The sequence below is a fragment of the Suncus etruscus genome, chromosome 1 (assembly GCF_024139225.1).
Source record: "Suncus etruscus isolate mSunEtr1 chromosome 1, mSunEtr1.pri.cur, whole genome shotgun sequence".
Lineage (NCBI taxonomy): Eukaryota > Metazoa > Chordata > Mammalia > Eulipotyphla > Soricidae > Suncus > Suncus etruscus.
Genome location: NC_064848.1, coordinates 105,421,438 through 105,442,127, shown reverse-complemented (window position 1 = coordinate 105,442,127; position 20,690 = coordinate 105,421,438). Strand labels below are relative to the sequence as shown.

The 20,690-nt window shown below is 34.9% G+C and overlaps 1 protein-coding gene and 1 pseudogene across 1 annotated transcript in view; both read right to left on the bottom strand.

Moving 5' to 3' along the window:
• SEMA3E (semaphorin 3E) overlaps positions 1 to 20,690 on the bottom strand; it is a 238,043-nt gene that overhangs the window by 177,043 nt on the left and 40,310 nt on the right. The gene's annotated exons all lie outside the window — the stretch shown is intronic.
• On the bottom strand, positions 19,142 to 19,272 carry LOC126032840 (uncharacterized; annotated as a pseudogene).

The following is a 20,690-nucleotide window of genomic DNA, read 5'->3' as shown; positions in this document are numbered from 1 at the left end:
CAAAGTGTTAAGTATATATTTTGTATAAAAGAGGTCAAACACTACACTTCCCCCACACATTGTGTTTAGGAATGAACTTAATAATGCCCCCAAAACAATCATGTTTAAATATCTGTACTTAGAGTGAATACGGAATTGTAAACTAAATTAATTAATTTTTCTGACACAAATTCAGAATTGTTAAGGTTGAATCTAAATAAAAGTAAATATAAATTATAAAGGTAATAGCTCTTTCTGTTCTATTGTTTGAAGTTTAAATGATATCCAGTAGTCATTCTGCACTGTTTATGATCATATCTTTACCAAGTTTTCATGCTGGAAATGTAAAATCTCTGAAATGTATGAATGGCTAGGAGAGTCCAGTGGTCAGCAGTATAACCAGGTTCTGTATGAGCAATTCTATATAAATAATTAACTTCTATTAGGATATCACATCTGGAGTGATAGGTTGATTTATTATAGTTAACATGCTCATTATTTTCAAAGTTAATTTAATATAAATTCATATGAAAATTTTCGTTTATATAATAAGGAAGAAAAATTTCTACCTGACTTTATGTGGATTAATTAAAAATATGCATACATATATATATATTGTAACTTAAATTTCTCTCTGCATATAACTGACTACAACTGATTAGACTGAAGTATTTTTAAAAGAAAAATGTTTTTTCTTATATATTATGAGAAGCAAGTTTCATTTTTATCAATATAAAAATAGATAATTGTCTCTATCAATCCTTTCTTGAACTGGAGGCTAGCTCTAGCCAGAATGGGGTTTCGGGAGACCCCATGTGGAAGGCCTTCTCTCTAACTTGGGTGCGCTGGGAGCCTTGATAGGCCCCCAGCCTTCCCTTCTTCTGCCCCGGGCCTCCAGGCCTTCTGGGGTGGCAGCCCAGGCGGCCAGACAAGGTGGGTGTCAGGGGTCCCTCCCGGATGGGGTCCCAAGCTTTCTCCGCCCTTCCCCAGCTCTAGGGTGGGAAGGGCACAGGGTGTAGGGCAGGCAGATCCTAGCTTCCGGCTCTCTATTGATCCTCTCTTGAGCTGGAGGCTAGCTCTAGCTGGCATGGGGTTTGGGGAGACCCCATGTGGAAGGCCTTCTCCCTAACTTGGGTGCGCTGGGAGCCTTGATAGGCCCCCAGCCTTCCCTTCTTCTGCCCCGGCCTCCAGGCCTTCTGGGATTCCAGCCCATAAGGCCAGAAATGGTGGGTCCTAACTTGGGGTGTGCTGAGATTTGCCTGGTTGCACTGGAGTGCACTGGAGTATTCCTTATCCTTATATTATGTTTTGCATATCCAGAATGTCCATTTTGTATTCTGCCCTTTCCCACACCCCTACAAAGCTCATTTTTACTCCTTAACTCTCTCACCCCCCAAACATCACTAATCCACATTACTCTTTTTAACTTTAGTACTGCACAATCCTAATCACAGACCAAAGCCGTGCATTGTGTGTAACAACCCCAAACTGTTTCAAAAGACATAAAATTGACACGTATTTCGTTCGAATATTTTGTGTTTTTTTCTCTGACAGCTATAAGTCTTTCTAAATATTCTCTTATACAGTGACGATTCTAACTACTTTTTATCTTCTCTTTATGAGCTGTTCAACAAGAAATTTTGGTGAAAGAGTCCCCCAGTTTAATGCTTATGATTGAATCATGTCATGGGGATTGTTGGACTTGTTCTTATGGTCCCCATATGCGCCAATAACGCCACGTGGCATTGCTCCTTTTTTGCATAGGCACATTAAAATGGGAAAATACTATACATACAAATAAGATCCTATCTAATAGAGATTGGAACACACAAATCTTGTAGTGCAAAAGTACCTTACACCCTGAACATTGACACAACGACCTGGCACAGGCCTCAGAAGAAAGGGCATTTTCCATTCACCCCTGAATCAGGGAAGCCATCCACGAAACATCCAGGTTTGTCTATAACATCACCTGGAAGCAATCCTCTACCACTGAAGACTCGACCACTGCTCAGACATCAACCTGCTCAAAAGAGACTTCTGTAACACAGAGAAGACTTAACAACAACAACGACCTGCTTACAGAACAGGGCTCCCTGCATTGCCCTTTAATTGTGAGGTGAAACGAGAGGTCACTCCACATCCTGACTTCAATGTAGGATATGCAGATTTCAGGATCTTTAATACAGAAATATGATACCAACAACAGAGACTGTGTGAAAAATAAAAGTGTGTTGGCACTACAGACAATGTCTTGGATTGGACGATCTAGCTTGCCTGGAGCCTAGAGTTGGTCTTATGTCAGGAAACTTCAGGGGTAGGGTCTCTTTGTATTTAGGCCAAGGTTATTCTTTTCCATGCCCCTCATATTTTGGTGGGCCTATGCAAACAACAATTGCCACTCTAACACCGTTTTTACTGTGCTCCTTTGACTCTACTCCTTAAAAAAAAAACACTTAAAATTTGAGGCTAACTTAAGCTAATATGCATGTACATGGAAATAGTTAAAAATACTATGCCTCTAATGTTTAAGGAGTTACGTAAGTTTTATGGCTTTAGATTGCCTTGTTTACTGTTAAGAAATATTATAATCTGTTACAATCTGAGGATTTGATGGACAAAGTAATTGTACATAAATTCTGTTTTATTTATCTTAGTGTTCTTTGGCTGAAAGTTCAAAGTTAAGATATCAGCAAGGGGACTTCTTCTGAAAATTGTCCTTCCACTGTAATTGTCCTTTCTGATTGTCCTTCCACTGTAACTTTACCTTGTCCTCTTTCTTTGCATCTTTGTTCTCATTATTAAAAATTAAAAATTAAAAAGAAATAAAAATAGACAACTTTTAAGTTCTTAAAGTCACTTCATTATTCTCTTATACACTTTTGTCATCTTTTAAAATCTTCTCTTTAGAGAAGCAAAAAGATTACTCAAAGTAGCAATCTATGTCATCTCTCTGTTTTATCCTACATGTTTTCTATTACAAGCCAGGAAAATTCTGACTCTTATTGTACAAGAATTTGTTTCCCCTGCTACTGCATATTCCCTGGTATGTGACACTCCCCTACTAAACACTGTTTTCAATTCTTTGAAGATGTTAAGTATTCTCTGGTCTTGGGCAATTTGCTGATGATGCTCAGACTGCAAGGCTCTTTCTTTGTTTTTCTCATGGGTAATTCCTTCTGCTCACACCGAAGCAAAGAGGTTTCCCTAACCATCACATTTAAACTAGAGCTCTTTCTGTATACCCAAGAGGGCCTCCCATGGTTTTTATAGCACTCACTAAAATTAACAATCATTTTATATATTTGTCTTTGTTGTTTGTCTCTCCCATCAGCATACATATAAGGACAGTAACAGCTTTTGATTTCTTTTAAAAATAAAAATATGTATATAATTTTCTTTAAAAAAGAATATGTTATAGTGTATAATCCAATTGCCTGTCTCTGTATATATGCCCAATATGTGAATTATTTTATATCAATTAAGTTAGGGCACACAATTTACATATATGGTCTTTGAAGTAATTAAGATATGTCACAGTAGGCCTTTTAATTATTCTTTATCTTGGCATGAAGATACCGTTAGTTCATAAGTAACAGACTACATGAACTTCTTTGGATATATTTATATGTATATGTGTCTTTATATATATATATATATACACATACTATCTGTATTTCTATATTGTATCTTGGTTATTGGCATTAATATAATTTACATTTTTAAAACTTATGTTGTTTGAGCAAACTTTAAGAACTTTTCCTTTGCTTTATTATGGATAACTAATTAAACTCTATATATTAATTCCCAAGCAGTAGAAAACAGGCCAAGCAAGAATTGCACTGACAAAGTTAAACTTTATCAAATTTTTGGAAGTCTCTAATATTTTTCAGTATGTAATATTTCTGCTAACTACTTCATAGAATTCTGGTAAAATAAAATAAATATCACAGCAAATGCCAAGTACTAACAAATAATCAATAATGTTAACTTTAATGGTATCTCCCCCCAAATATATATAAACCAGAAAAGTTGAATGTGAAAAAGACCAATATTTTCTCATTTGGTAAAAATATCTTTGCAGGGGCCAGAGAGACAGCACAGCGGTGTTTGCCTTGCAAGCAGCCAATCCAGGACCTAAGGCACTTGGTTTGAATCCTGGCTTCCCATATGGTCCCCCGTGCTTGTCAGAAGCTATTTCTGAACAGATAGCCAGGAGTAACCCCTGATTGCTGCTGGGTGTGGCCCAAAAACCAAATATATATATATATATATATATATATATATATATAATCTTTGCAAATATAACCAAGGAACTTGAGAAAAGATCATTGTAGGTCATTTTAAATACAATGACACATGTCCTCTTTCATTGTTTTTATTTTTGGAGTCAGGCCTACTTAGGGTTTAGGGCTACTCCTGGCTCAGTACTAAAGATCACTCCTAATGGGTGTGGGTAACGTATGTGGTGCCAGGGATCAAATCTGGGCTAAGCACATCAATGCAAACACTCTACCCTATTATTGTCCTGACCTGACAAATGTCCTATTAAAAAACTTATATAGAAAATGACATATGAAAATAAGTCAGAGGGGCCAGAGAGATAGCACAGTGGTAGGGCATTTGCCTTGCATGTGGCCAACCTGAGGCAGTCCTGGGTTCAATTCCCAGCATCCCATAAGGTCCCCAAGCTTGCCAGGAGTGAATTCTGAGTGCAGAGCCAGGAGTAATCCCTGAGCACCATTGGATGTGCCCCCCCCCAAAAAAAAAGAAAAAGAAAAAAAAGAAGGTAAAAATGGTTAAATTGATTTGAGTTAAATTTATATATATATACATATATATTAAAGAAAGCAAATACATGACAGCATATGCCTATGCAACTACATGACAGCACATGAATTTGTCTTCTATAAAATAATGGTATTATGCCATATTAGATGTTACAAATCCAACGTTAGTGAACCTTTGGGGAGGAGTAATTCTGAGACCCTGCCAATAAAGTAAGCAATACATTTAGAGTCAAATTCATCTCTTCCTAAGGAAAATTTAAATAATCTTATTAGATACCAAATGAGTTTAGAATTGCCAAAAGAATAATAATCTCAAATTTGGAAAATCCTGAAGGCATTTTCTAGTTGATATAAAATTGTTTATATCATTTTAAAGGCTCCAAAGTGATTAGAATGCTATTTTAATCAGTAAAAGCCGTGCTTTGAAAACCAAGAACAAGCTAAAGAAGAAACTATAATAGAAGTTGTTTTAAGTAAACTCTTCTCCTTCCAAACATTATAATAAAAATCTACAGGTTTCCGCTTCCTTATGTGTACTCTGTTATTACCCACCATCCTCCAGAGAAGGAAATAATCTCTATAGTCAACATTATAAATACAGACTCCAGGTTTTCTTGAGCCCTGAAATTGCTATATTCAACTTAAGGGGGCACAGAATTCATGAAGACAGAATAAAAAAGTAAATAACAAATATACACATGGACCCCTATTTCTTTCAATGGAAGTACCTGCGAGAACATTCTTGTAGTATCTCCTATTTTTTCTTTAACTTCCTCCCTGATGATGATACAATAGAGGTTAAGATATATGTGTCTGAGAATAGTATCATGAGATTCTTAAATTTTTGTTTCTCTTTTATTCCTTTCTTAAAGTCTACTAAACTAAACTTCAGAACTTTTTTGCATAATATTATCATATGATATACATATCAACATTATAAGCAAACAATAAATTTTATGTCAAGGACTGTGTAAAGTATTTGTATAGATACAGAGATATAGATTTATATGTATCTTATATGATTGACAACTCTTTTAGGTCAAAAATTTTAAGTTATTTAAGTTTTGAAAGAAATATGTCATGAATATCAGGAAGAATCTGAGGCAAATTAAAGCAAATTTACTTATCAGTTTATTCAGCAGGCACATATAGGAAAATATGAAAAAGGCAGATAAATTATGATTAGAACAAGGTGGAATATATCTGATAAACCAATTCTCATATTGCATGTGGGCTATATTCTCTTTATTACTTGAAAACAACAGAAAAAACTATGGAGATAAAAAGCTTTCACAAAAGTCAGTTTTATATAATAACCCTTTAAAAGAAAATTATTTATTAAAATTATTTTAAATTTATTTCAGTCACTAAAATGAACTCTTATTTGGCTTTTAACTATATCTTTGTGAGTGAGGTAAGTGATAGCTAATAGCTTAAGTTCTTGCTATAGGTTTCTTGGATTCAAATCAAGTCTTCCTTACTAGCAATTAAGCATGGCTCAGTTTTATTTACTCTAAATGTAGATAATGACAGTAGCTAGCTCAGAAGTGACCAATCATATTTCCCTAAAAAGTCATTTAGAAACAATCAGGTATTTGAACTTTAGTTGAAAATGCAAGAAAAAGAGAAGGTACTTGTTATTATGAAGCTTCTAACATGTAATATGAATAGAAAATTAATGTCACCTATCACAACAACAAACTACTAAAGTAGGTGATAAGATTCACATAAATATATTTGTTAATACTTTAGATTTGGAGATCTTACATAATTTTTCCTATTTCTTCATGGTTTTTAATGATAATATTCTTTCTGAATGTTCAATATTATACTCCACATTTGCCTAAGAAACGAAGGTCATGCTAACAGAAATAGCAAAATATCAACATATTCAGATACTAAATACTCTTTTTCTAGGCAACACCTTGATACTGAAAAGTGTCTAAACATATATTGTATGGAACAATAAATGCCATTAATAGCTAAAGCAATCCTTGGGAAAAAGAAGACGGGAGAAATTAATTTCCTCAACTTTAAATTGTACTATAAAGCAATAGTCATTATAACAGTATTGTATCGGAACAAAGACTTCAGAACCTCAGATCATTGAAATAGACTTGAGTATTCTGAGACAACCACTCAGGTATACAACCAATTAATCTTTGATGAAGGGGCAAGCAACACATTGTGGAACAAAGAAAGCCTCTTCAACAAGTGGTATTAGAAAGACTGTTCAACTAGATGCAAAAAAGTGAACTCAAACCTCTCTTTAAAACCATACACAAAGATCAAATAAAAATGGAGTAAGCACCTTGATATCAGACCTGAAACTATAAGGTATATAGAGGAAAACATAGGCAAAACACTTTTTGACATTGTGACTTAAGGCATCTTCATAGATAGGACACCACTATTCAAGAAAGTGGAAGCAGAGATAAAGAAATGGGACTACATTAAACTGAGAAGTTTCTGAACTTCAAATGAAATAGAAACCAGGATGCAATGGCTAACCATGGAATGGCAGAAACTTTTCACCCAATATCCATCTGATAAAGGGTTAATATCTGAGATATAAAAAGCTGTGATTTAACTCTTCAAATAAAATACATCTAACACCATCAAAAAATGGGGAGAAGAAATGAGCAGTATTTCCTCAAAGAAGAAATACAGATGGCCAAAGGGTACCTGAAAATGCTCCACAGCACTAATCAGGGAGATGCTAATCAAAACAACAATAAGGTATTATCTCATACCTCAGAGAATGACACACATCACGAAGAACAAGAACAACCTGTATTGGCATGAATTGGGGAAAAAGAGATTCTCCTTCCCTTTGGTAGGAATATCATCTAGTCCAGCCTTTCTGGAAAACAATATGGATATTCCTCAAAAAAAAAAAAAAAAAAAAGAAAAGAAAAGAAAAAGAAAATTAAGCTTTCTTATGATCCAGCAATACCACTCCTAAAGACATACCCTAGGAACACCAAACCACAACACAAAAATGCCCTCTTCACCCTCTGCTTATTACAGCACTATTTATAGTAGTCATAAGCAACCCACCTGGAAGCAATCTGGGTGCTCAATAACTAAAAATCAGTGGTATATCTACTAATGGAATACTATGCAGCTATTAGGAAAATAAAGTCATGAAATTTGCTTATACAATGGATAGACATGGAGATTATTATGCTGAGTTAATTGAGTCAGAGGGGAAGGAATAGGCATAGAATAATCTTACTCATCTTTGGGATAAAAGGAAAATGAAAGACAATGCGGTGATGATATCCAGAGAAAATAGAGATGAGGATTAAGAAGACCAGTCCCTGATAGGAAGCTTGCCACAAAGAGCAGAGTGCAGTTGGAGTAGAAAAGGGTCTACTGTGAATGTGATAGTTGGAAATGATCACTCTGGACAAGAATTGGGTGGGTGGGATGACATTCATGGCACCCCTTTTTTGATAGTAGTGCAAAACACAGTGTCAGAGAAGTAGAAAAAGAAAGGCAGACAGGCAGCCAGACAGACAGAAGTAGAATGCCTTCCCCAGAGCAGATGGGGAGAGAGTTGCTAGGAAGAAAGAGGGCATGAGGAGGATGAGAGGGAAACTGGGGACATTAGTGGTGGAAAATGCATACTGGTAACAGTTGTGCATTTTATGACTGTAATTCTATTGTGAACAACTTTATCTATGTGGAGGGAAACTGTATTGTGATCAACCTTGTATCCATGTTTTTTAAATAAAAAATTAAAAACAAAAATATATTGTGAATTTTAAATTACTATAGGTAAGAGAATATGGGAAATAAACCTACATTCACTTTTCAACAAATAATTCTTCTTGTTTAAGTTTTTATAGTGAGAATGTGCTATTAATCTTTATTTCAAAAGTTTTTAGTGACAGTAAATTATTTTACAAGACTATATCAATTTTTCTTCAATAAAACTCAAAATAAGCATAGTATTTAATACTGTACTATATATAAAGAAAACATGAATTTAGGAATTTGTCATTGGATAGGAATACAAAAGTTTAGTATTTAAGAGAATGTACATTAAACAGTTTTTAAAATCCAGTTTAAATCCTTGCATCACTTTAAAAGAAGGCATTTCTTGAGGAATGATAGTACAGCTGATAGGGCACTTGATTTGAAGCAATGACATAGTTTTGATTCCTGGCCTCAGTCAGCCTTCCAGAAGCATTCCTGAGGGCATAGCCAGGAGTAACCTCTGAGCACTACAGGATGTGGTATAAAAACAAATAAACAATAACCTCCCCCAGACATTTCTGATCTCTACAATCCGATAAATTAAAAACATATAGATTGGAGGCCGGAGTGATAGCATGGAGGTAAGGTGCTTGCCTTGCATGCAGAAGGACAGTGGTTTGATTCCCAGCATCCTATATGATCCCCCGAGCCTGCCAGGAGCGATTTCTGAGCATAGAGCCAGGAGTAACCCCTGAGCGCTGCCGGGTGTGACCCCCACAAAAAAAACATATAGATTGTGGTACACTTTAAATGTAGGAATTTAAATTTAGGAATCTAATTTAAGATGTGCTGTAAAGTATGAAATGCATACCAATTTCAATTACACATAAAGTATGTTACATACAGAAGTAATCATAACAAACACTACTTATTGATGTGGGTACATTGAGTTTAAGATTTTAGTAGCATTTGAGTCAGAAAATAGTACATTGAACACAGCCAGATGTGACTGAAAAATCCCAATAAACAATAATAAAATAAAATTTTAGTAACACTTTTATTCATAGTTTATTATTTATGTCAAAGTATAGCTTGTAAAAGACAAAAAGTTATATTTTAGCTGTGCCTCACATTATATTTTCATTGCACAGTACTAGTCTAGCTTGAGGACAATTAATCAAACTTCTGTTCATATGATATCTAAGTATCATCAAGTAAAGACTAACCTCTTAATATGATAAAATTCAAAAAATTATCAAATTCTAGTTATTTTATCTTTCAGAAAATAACAAATTGTATCTAATAAAATTATATATGTACATATATATGGGTATATATGTACATACATATGTACATATATATATGTATATATGTGTATATGTATGTATTATATATATAAAGTCTAGGCAAAATAAAGATAGAAAATCCAAGTCAGGAAAATGTTCACTCTGAAAAAAATAAAACAGAAGTATAAATAAACCAAATAAGAAATACAACCAAATAACTTTGTGAGAGATTAAGGAACGAAGCAGCATTGAGATCAACAATATTCTGTCAATCAGGCTATTGTCTGTTCCAGTCATAATAAAGATGGAGTAATTTGCTGAGACAATGAAGTAACGAGAGCTGAAGGTGTACTTGATTCTAAGCTAACAATGGAATTGAACATGCATTCAAATATTTAATCTGTTCATTTTCACATTACCACTGGTGCAGATAAGAGCAAAAATAAAAATGGAAAGTTAATTAATTTAAACCAACTACATAATTCCCTTTCTTTACCTAATGCCTAACTTTGTCAAAAGTCCAAAAAAAATGAGTGTTAGTAAGAAATTTTCTTGCTTATAAAATGAAAGACTGGCTTCCTTTTTCTCCTTTACCTCACTGTATATTTGTGAGGTTATAATAAAAATAGTTATATCAGGACACCTAAATAAATCATTCTAAATGTAGAAACTGACATATTAAGAATTAACTAATCAATGATGAAAATAATCTTTGATATCCTGACACATCAGAATTCACATCTTCTTGGGATAGAAAATAGTGACTTAGTTTGCTTTTATTTGGGGGCTATACCTAGATATAAACAGAATTTATTCCAGCTCTGCACTCAGAAATCACTTCTGGCACTACTCAGGGTCCCATATGGGGTATCAGAGACTAAACATGTGATACCTGTGTACAAAGAAAGTACTCTGGGGCCAGCGAGGTGGCGCTAGAGGTAAGGTATCTGCCTTGCAAGCGCTAGCCAAGGAAGGACCGTGGTTCCATTCCCCGGCATCCCATAGGGTTCCCCCAAGCCAGGGGCAATTTCTGAGCATTTAGCCAGGAGTAACCCCTGAGCATCAAACGGGTATGGCCCGAAAATAAACCCAAAAATGGAAGGAAGGAAGGAAGGAAGGAAGGAAGGAAGGAAGGAAGGAAGGAAGGAAGGAAGGAAGGAAGGAAGGAAGGAAGGAAGGAAGGAAGGAAGGAAGGAAGGAAGGAAGGGAGGGAGGGAGGGAGGGAGGGAGGGAGGGAGGGAAGAAGGGAGGGAGGGGGGAGGGAGGAAGGGAGGAAGAAAGGAGAAAGGGAGGGAGGGAGGGAGGGAGGGAAGAAGGGAGGGAGGGGGGAGGGAGGAAGGGAGGAAGAAAGGAGATAGGGAGGAAGGAAGGAAGGAAGGAAGGGAGGAAGGAAGGGAGGAAGGAAGGAAGGAAGGAAGGAAGGAAGGAAGGAAGGAAGGAAGGAAGGAAGGAAGGAAGGAAGGAAGGAAGGAAGGAAGGGAGGGAGGAAGGAAGGGAGGAAGGAAGGGAGGAAGGAAGGAAGGAAGGACTCTACTAGCTATACTATCTCTCCAAGCCCCATGAAATAGTAACATTAGGATGGGGGGCCAGAGAGACAGCATGGAGGTAAAGGCGTTTGCCTCTCATGCAGAAGGTCGGTGGTTCAAATCCCGGCATCCCATCTGGTTCCCCCAGCAAGCCTGCCAGCAGCGATTTCTGAGCGTAGAGCCAGGAGTAACTCCTGAGCGCTGCCGGGTGTGACCCAAAAATCATAAAAAATCATAAAAAAGAAGAAAAAAAAAGAAATAGTAACATTTTTATCCTTATCCTACTGTTCTGTTTTATGCTACCTAAAATTAAAATATCTTAAGTGATGCAAACCTCAAACAAAATAGGTTTCAAAGAAATTAAATAGGAACCATTTTCATCAGCAAAGCGGTGAAATAAACCACAGTTCTTGTTTAGGAAATTTTATGTCAACTTATTTCTATATGTCATCCAAACATAATTTTATTCCTGAGTTAGTTACAAAGAAAGAATAACTGCAAAAATAGATATAAATATTTAGTATCTTTCCTGTCACTTAAAATAAAATTGACACAATTCATATAAGCCAAATGTAAATACAGTACGAGAATTGCTCATTTAAAATGTTTCCTATGCCTGCAAATATCTTTATTGGATTATAGAAACTTTTGGGACATGTATCAGTTGCAATGCATAATTGTTTATTTTTATAATGCATTTTTTGTTATATGATTATAGTCTCTGTGTTGCTTATCAATTTTTTCTGGTGTTCCATACAAAATGTTTTAAGAAAAGTAAATGTATTCCCTAATTTCATTATAACACAGCCATTTGCCAAATTGTTCAGAATGCAGTCATTTCAAGCATTAAATGTTCAAATAGCAATCTCAACTTCAGTGTGACCTACCCTTCACCAGTATCCCCAATTTCCAAACCACCCATATCCTTGCAGGCACAAACAATTTTATTTCATTTTGTTTGTTACAGTACAAAGGAAAATAGAATTACAAAAAATTAGATCAACAAGGGTCATTTTAAAATGATGGTTATATATATCTCCATAGTGTGACTAAAGTCAGTATCTAAGGATTTACTGGGCTGTGGTCAGTCCTAGTTGAGCTTTCTGTGTTGCTGTTTAAAACTCACTGAGTTTGGTAAATTACTATATGTAATTTTCTCATCAGATTCCCTGTGATACTACTGAACTGACACTACTATAAAATGTTAGGATGTTCTATAGTCATGTGTAGCCATGAGGTCTAGGATTTGAAACAAATTTGGTAGATTGGAAGTTTGATAATGTTAAATTGTGGAATTGGGCAATTTCTATTGAGTATAGTGTATGGTGTTGGGCTATTTTAGTTCCTGCACAAAAAACCTGCCAGCCCCCCCCCCCCTCCCGCCCCCTTGATAATAATGGGAAGTATCAGGAGCTATTAGTTTATTTTGGAGGTTGGTGGAGAAACTGGTCATTTTGTTCTCAGTAAGAGTAAAATTTTTAAATGTATAGTATTATAATGTATATTATCTATAAATATTATTGTATATAATTTAATATTAAGAAAAAGCTTATAGCCTATAAAAGCTAAAGTCCAATAAGTATTTATTATATCTACTCCACATTTATATTCAACAGAGAAATTATTTAAGTAGATTCAATAAAATACAATCAAACCCCAGGAATAAGATTATTCATTTTAGTGAGCAAATAATCAAATATTGAGAATTGTATATGATGTGAACTAAAATAAATATGGAAGTGCTTCCCAAACATGTTCAGGTTATACTGGGTCCTACTGGAGATTTTGATTAACTGGGCCCAGATTAGTAAACTGCAAGAGGAGCTTGAGGATGTCATGCTGCTTGGTGTGCTGGCCAGTGTTCCAGAGATGTGCCTAGTGAGGGCAACCTAGTGCTAGAAAGAAATTCTGAACTTGGAAACCTAGTAAAACCCTAACCAATGTAATACTATCATGTCCTTAAATAAGTAATTATAAAGTCTTTAAAAATACATAAAATTTTCACGACCAATGCCCTCCATCTCCTTCGTCCCCCAATCCGTGCCTGTAATCGAGAAAGGCATGCGAATGTTGCTCTAGTGAAGGGGGGTGTTCTTTCTTATAACTAAAACCCAACTACAAACATGTTTGTAATCATGATGCTTAAATAAAGATAATTAAACAAATTTTAATACACAAAATTGGGGCCGGAGCAGTGTCACAAGTGGTAGGGTGTTTGCCTTTCATGGGCTAACCTAAGATGGACCGCAGTTGATTTCCCTGCATCACATATGGTCCCCAAGCCAGAAGCAATTTCTGAGCGAAAAGCCAGGAGTAACCCCTGAGCTTCACCTGGTGTGGCCCTAAAATAAAACAAACAAACAAACAAAGCACACATTTGCTACTGCTTTGTATTTCAAAGTTGTTTTGCTATTTTGATAATTACTAGAGCATGTAATTTACCTTAAGAAATCATACATAGAATTCTACTGGATAACTTGATTATGATAAAGCAACCAGAATAGAAATTGAGTGATGATTTTATAAATTTGTTGATGGACATCAAGTTATATTATATGTAATCAATAATTTGATACACCTATAACATTAAATCTGACTTGTAAACTCATACAAAATAGATAATATTAGCATTGCTTTGTAATTACAATATTCCATTCTAGGTGTGGAAATAGAAATATTCACAAGTACTTATATATTAACATAGAATATTATTCTCAGAAAACAATTTAACAAAGCTTATAATAATCATAATGGAAAAATTACAACCATAAATTCTAGAAAATTTGAATATGGAAGTGATTTTAGTTAAAAAATATATATATATATATAATTGTACATTTTTTTCTCCAATGCACACGTGACCTTGTCCAACCCTAATTTGATTCCCAGCATCCTATATATCCCCTGAGCTTGCCAGGAGTGAGTTCTGAGCCCATAGCCAGGAATAACATCTGAGTATCATCAGGTGTGGCCCAATAAACCTAAATAAATAAATAGTTAAGTTTCCTTTATTAATATGAAAAGAAAATAAAGTCATGAAATTTGTTTCTATATAGGGAATACTACACTGAGCAAAATGAGAGAGTGAGAGAACTAGACATAGAATGTGTGCACTCATTTGTTGAATATTTTTAAAAAGATAGTATTTTTGCAAGCTACGTATGCAAATAATTGCCACACACACAAATCTTTTTACTGTATTTCTTTAACTCTTATCCTTAAAAAAAAAAGAAGAGCTTACTAAACCTTCTGCTATTGCTTTAATGAGTTCATTGGTGATACAATAATTTTCACAAATATACTTGTTACTGAACTTTTTTCTTCTTTCCTTTCTCTTCCTTTTTTTTTAGCTTTTCATTCTATTTTCTATTTTTTAATAACTTTGCTTTTTGTCATCTTGAAACAAATGTATTATGATCAGTTATATCAACTATGTGATGCATTTTCTTTAAATAAATTTAAAAAATAAAAAAATGAAAAGATAGTTGGCAATAATAATATTCAGAGATAAGAAAGATAAAGGCTGGGAGGGCCAGTCCATCATAGTAAGCTTGCCACAGATAATGGGGTAGTGCAGTTAGTACAGAGAAGAGATCACTATGACAATGATAGTTGTAAATGATCACTCTGGACAAAACTAAATGCTAAAGGAGGTATAGTGATATGTGTGATACTCTCCAGTAAAATATTGTGAGCTACCCTGTCTAAAAGAAAGAAAAAGGAATATAGTATGTATGTGTGTGCAAGAGACAGTGAGAAAGGAGGGGAGGTGAGAGGAGGAGTAGGGAAGAGAGGAGAGGAAGAAAATAGGGAGGAGAGGGAGGGGAGGAGAAGGGAGGAGAGGAAAAATGTCTGCATAGAGACAAGTAGGGAAAAGGATAGTGGGTACAGTAGGATGGAAATTGGGGACACTGGTGGTGGGAAATATGCATTGGTGAAGGGTGTTGTACACTACTGGACTGAAACTCAATCACGATTAAATTGTGACTGTGAAAAAAATACCACTATATTACAAACAACTTTGTAAACCATTGTGTTAAAATATAAAGATTAATATTTAATAGACATAATTAATGGTAAATGCAGACAACACATATGTTTGTGTGTGCTATATATAGATATAGGTGTTTGTATAAACACCTAGATTTAGGCTAGTATGCATGTTGGGGATAATGTTGATTGCTATATTCATAAACACTAATGAAAATTGCTAATTGTTTTCCCCCTGGGGACAGTCAGGTCTGTGTCTGAGTGGGAATAGGGAAACTCTCATCCTAATTCTCTCCATCAAGAGCAAATGAAATCTTCTTTCGAGCCTTACCTCAAGCTTCCTTCTAAGTTCCAGTGCCAACACTGATCCTCTGCCCTTTGGGGCTATCCTGGTTTGTGTTTGGGAGAGAATAGGGAACCTCACATTTTAATCCCTTCACCAAATGCAAACGGGGCTACTTTTTTGGGTCTTTTCTCAACCTCTTTCCAGGTTTCAGCACCTATCCTTTGCCCCTGAGAAGAGTCAGGTCGGTGTCTGGGTGGGAACAAGAAAACTCCTTCCTAATCCCTTCCACCAAGCAGGAACCGAGCCTTCTTTCCAGCCTTCCCTCAGCCTTATCTGGGTTCCAGTGCCATTACTGAAATCCCCCTCCTTCCCATCAGCCCTTCTTTTTCCAAACCAAAGTCATGTCAATTTATGTCATAGAGTTCCTGGCAGACGGAATGTAGAACTTACTTTTATGAGGAAACACAGGGCTCAAAAACCAGTTGAACAAATCAATGAACTAGTATGCAATTATTTTTGATGATACTTACACAATCTTGCTAGTTTAGAAAAATAACCTCTAAAGAAGATAAACCTTGGGGCTGAGAGATAGCACAACGGTAAGGCATTTGCCTTGCATGCAGAAGGAGGTTGGTTCGAATCCCGACATCCCATATGGTTCCCCAAGCCTGCTGGTGGTGATTTTTGAGCATAGAGCCAAGAGTAATCCCTGAGCACTTCTGGGTGTGACCCCCCAAAAAAAAGAAAGAAAGAAAGAAGATAAACCTTGAGCCAACTTTCATACAAACAATTTAATAGATGATTTTCTTAAACACCCTGATACTCCAGTATTCCAAATCACTAGCTGCAAGAATCAATGGGGACGCTAAGGAAGACATCCCTCTACAGTGGGGGATACACAGAAAAATCCCGGCAAATTTCCAACTTATAGAAGACCTAATGTCAACACGTAATGGCTTAGCAGTGGAAATCAAGCCTTCGAAATTAAGAAATAGACAACTCAACCAACTCAAAGAAATCTTTCAGAAGATGAGAGAATCCATACAAATGGAACTGAAGGATCTAAAAAACATATTAGCAAGCGATAATAGTAGAATTACACATTTGGCAAATTGCATGGTCGAACTTGAAGACGAATTACTAGCCAGCAGTGATAAAGAGGTCAAAAGAGAAAGGAGAGACAAAACACTGGAAGAAAATGTAAGGTGCTTAATGAACAAAGACAAAAGAAATAAACTCTGAATTATAGGAATACCAGAAGGGGAAGAAAATGGAAAAGGGGAAGAACAAGTATTGAGGGAGATAATAGCAGAGAACTTTCCCACCCTTGGAGAAGAGGTTTCTCTACAAATCCAAGAGGTAAAAAAGTTCCAAATAAAATAGACCCTAACAGAACAACACCAAGACATTTAGTAATTCAAATGGTAAGCACTAATTATTTACACATGACCAGAATTGAGTCTGTTCTATAATTTTGGCATTTTGATTGCCTCATAGCATATTAAACCAACATCCAAATTTATGTTTTACATTTCATCTCTAATGTTTATTATCTGGAATAAGCCAAATGACCTAGATTTTCCAATATCAAAGTGATATTTAGCAGGAAGTATTACATAAGAGATGGGGTGAGTAGAAAGAGAAAAGTGGTAGGTCCGAGTTAAATAGGAGCATATTGTATATAGTAGGTAGTTGGTGTGTAGGTTGGGATTCAGGAAAATATCTTTACTGAAGTTATCACGTATGGTGAATTTATCATGAGATTTGAGGTAAAATAAAAAAATACAATCTTTCAATACTTTAAAATGGTGAGAAGACTAATTTCTATCCTTACAAAATTAGATGTAGAAAATACAAAACAACTGTTCTTTATGTAAAATAACATATATTGAGATGTAGCTCCTACATTAGATGTTCATATAGTTATTTTGCTTTTAAAGATGAAGATTTTATTATTGCTACATATTTCTTTTTTTTTTTTTTTGGTTTTTGGTTTTTGGGCCACACCCGGCTGTCTACTCTGAAATAGCTCCTAGCAGGTACGGGGGACCATATGGGACACCGGGATTCAAACCAACCACCTTTGGTCCTGGGTCGGCCACTTGCAAGACAAACGCGCTGCGCTATCTCTCCGGGCCCAATATTTCTATAATTGGTCATAACATGACATATTTCATTTGCCTGTTAGCTGTATTTTAACCAAAATGACAAAAGCAAAAATGTGAATTAGCTACTTTGTAAATGCATGCTTTTTAAAAATGTTTAGAAACAGAGATGGTCTAAATGAATATAAGTATAAAAGCAACTATCTATATATGTTTTAAAATATTATAGCACTACAAAAATATATACTACCAAGAAATATATAACAAAATAAGTTCATGGTATCAAAATATTTGTATAATTCTTTTTAAACTGTTTTGAATTCAAAAATGTAAGTAAAATGTTTTACCTCATATTTACCAAGTCTGTGTCTGGAGGTTCACAAATCAGATATGACCTTTCTTATTAATACATTCACTCATGTTATTAGTGTATTCCATTTACTGGAGGGTGACCAAAATAGAGAACATAGCCAACTTATTCAAATTAAAGATTCACTCCTCTAGAAAAAATAGAATATTTATACTCTCTGTGTCAAAAGACACTCTTCTGTTTTATTTTTCATATAGTGTTTTACATGTATGAAAAAGAGCTTATGGGAGAACAATTTAAATTTGTCAGCCAGCAGGAAGCTTATGTAATTCTTTGTTCTCTAATGAGGGCACCTGAATCTTCAAATGAAATTACCAGTTTTTCCAGGTGCAGGTGATCAAATTAGGAATGGGAAGTGTGCCAAATATATATAAACAAAGGAATCTTTTCCAAGGATGCTGACAGAAACAAGTGGAAACGGATCAGACTAATCAGTTATGGAATTTAAAAGACTAATAAGTTTACCTACTGAGTCTCAGCAGATTGCTGAAATAATAATAGGGCTAAAGAGGCTGTGAGTGCAAACCTTCCCAATTTTCTCTAGAAGGAAGTGAATTTCAAGTAGTTTTTTTCTATCTACATATTAGACTACTTGTGCTAGAATATAAGTGCAACTTCTATTTTGAAAAATGTTCTCTGCTGGACTATTTCATTCCTTCTTGTTATTTTCCCCTTCTAAGAACCTAGTTGTCAGTCTATCTAGATAAATCATGTCCACACAATTAAGCATTTTATCCCCAACTCCAAGTGGGTATTAAATAAAAATCCCAGTTTTTATTCAGAAGTCAGGTGGATGACAAATAGACTAAGTTTTCCCTTTATACTTAAAATTGTTTTAGCAATGAGTTTCCAATCTTCTTGCATTTAGATGTGGAAGGATTTCCTGGGAATATCCAGAAAACAGAGTCCTTTGCTCTTATTAATATCATTGGTATAATATACAGGGCTCTCTGTAAAATAGTGACTAGTCCTAAATGTATGTATTTATCTGTCAACTCATGAGAATAAGGGAACTGAGGAAAGAAGGCTAAGAAGAACCTAAGTTATAAGGAAGTTAATCAATGATTGGATAGCATCTTGTTTGAATATTCTCTTCTTTTTCTTTTTAATTATGCAGTCAAGTTTCCCATATTTGGGGAAGTCGCGGGGGTCAGCACATCCGGAGTGCAATGGATAAGCCTCGCCCTGGGGAAACCACCTTCTTGATCATGGTATCTCCCCTGCGAGGTAAGTATAATCTCTTACTTCTTACTTCCCTGGCTAAATAAGCAGTTATTTAGAACAATTTACTTCAAGTCTCTCATACGTGTAATCAAAGCATCTGAACAGGAGTATAAGTCAATAGAAATTCATCACTATTCTATGACAAGTAAAATGGTTTCTACTTTACATACATTTCTTTTTTCATTTCTTTTTGAGATGATAAAAGCAATCCACAGAGATACCATAAACCTTTCACCTAATTTTTCCTAATATTTATAACTGACTATGGGACAATTGTGAAAAGTAGCATACTGCCAAACGTGGAAACAGTATATGTGCATATTAGTCCACTGATAGAAGAATGTAAAATGAGAGTACAGTATATACAAACACATGGTGAAGCATCAAGAAGTATAATCTTCTACATATACACTTAAAAAAATTAATGTCATGAGATACAAAACCTGGTGATTAACAATCAATAATAAAATGCATATTTGAAAATTGAAGAGAATTCCTAAAAATTAACTTTGTATGTTGATGTATGGTAACCAGATTTATTGTGGTGTTCATTCAACAATATATACAAATATAATATTTTACATTAAAACTTGTATAACATATGCTAGTTATACTCTAATTAAAATATTCAAATCAGAGAGAAAATACAGTAGATAGTGTGATAATCTTGCATGTGGCTATCAGGGTTCAAGTTTCCAGCACCCCAGATGGTCCTTGAGTCCACCAGGAGTGAAATAAAAAATTTAAGTAATAAAGTTCTATTGGCACAATGCTATAAGTTATTATTCAAATTCCATTAAGTTTTCCATTGTTTTTTTTGGGGGGGTTAAAGATTCAATCCAGGTTCACAAATTGTATTCAATTGTCAGTTTCTTTTCAGCTTTTAGTAATTTTCTTTTTCACTTGCATGTGTTCTTTTTTCACTCGTTCTTTGTCTCTCATGACTTTTATATCTATGAGAAGTTACTTTGTACAGTGGCTTCAATATAGGTTTTACTATTATTTTCTTCTTAAACTGAGATTATGTATTATTATTAAAAAGAATACCACAAATCATGACTTCTCAGAGCATTATTATCAAGTTCATTATTTAACAAATCTGGTTACCTTTAATCAGATCAATAGTGCAGTCAGTCTCTTTCATTATACGTTTTATGGTACTTTATTGATATTGTTGTAACCAATATATATAGAGCCTACTTTTAAATTATACAAGTGCACTGTTTCTGCTTAAAGTTTTGTCCAGGAATTTAAGCATCTATCATCAAACTTTAATTGTGTTAATTACTGCAGTGGTAAACTAAGACTCTTCAATATTTTTCACTTTTCTTATTTTTACTTTTTTGTTTTTTTAGGTCACACTACTGATTCTTAGGGGGTTGTTCCTGGCTTAGACTCCTGGTGGGCTCAGGGGACAAGGGATGGCAGT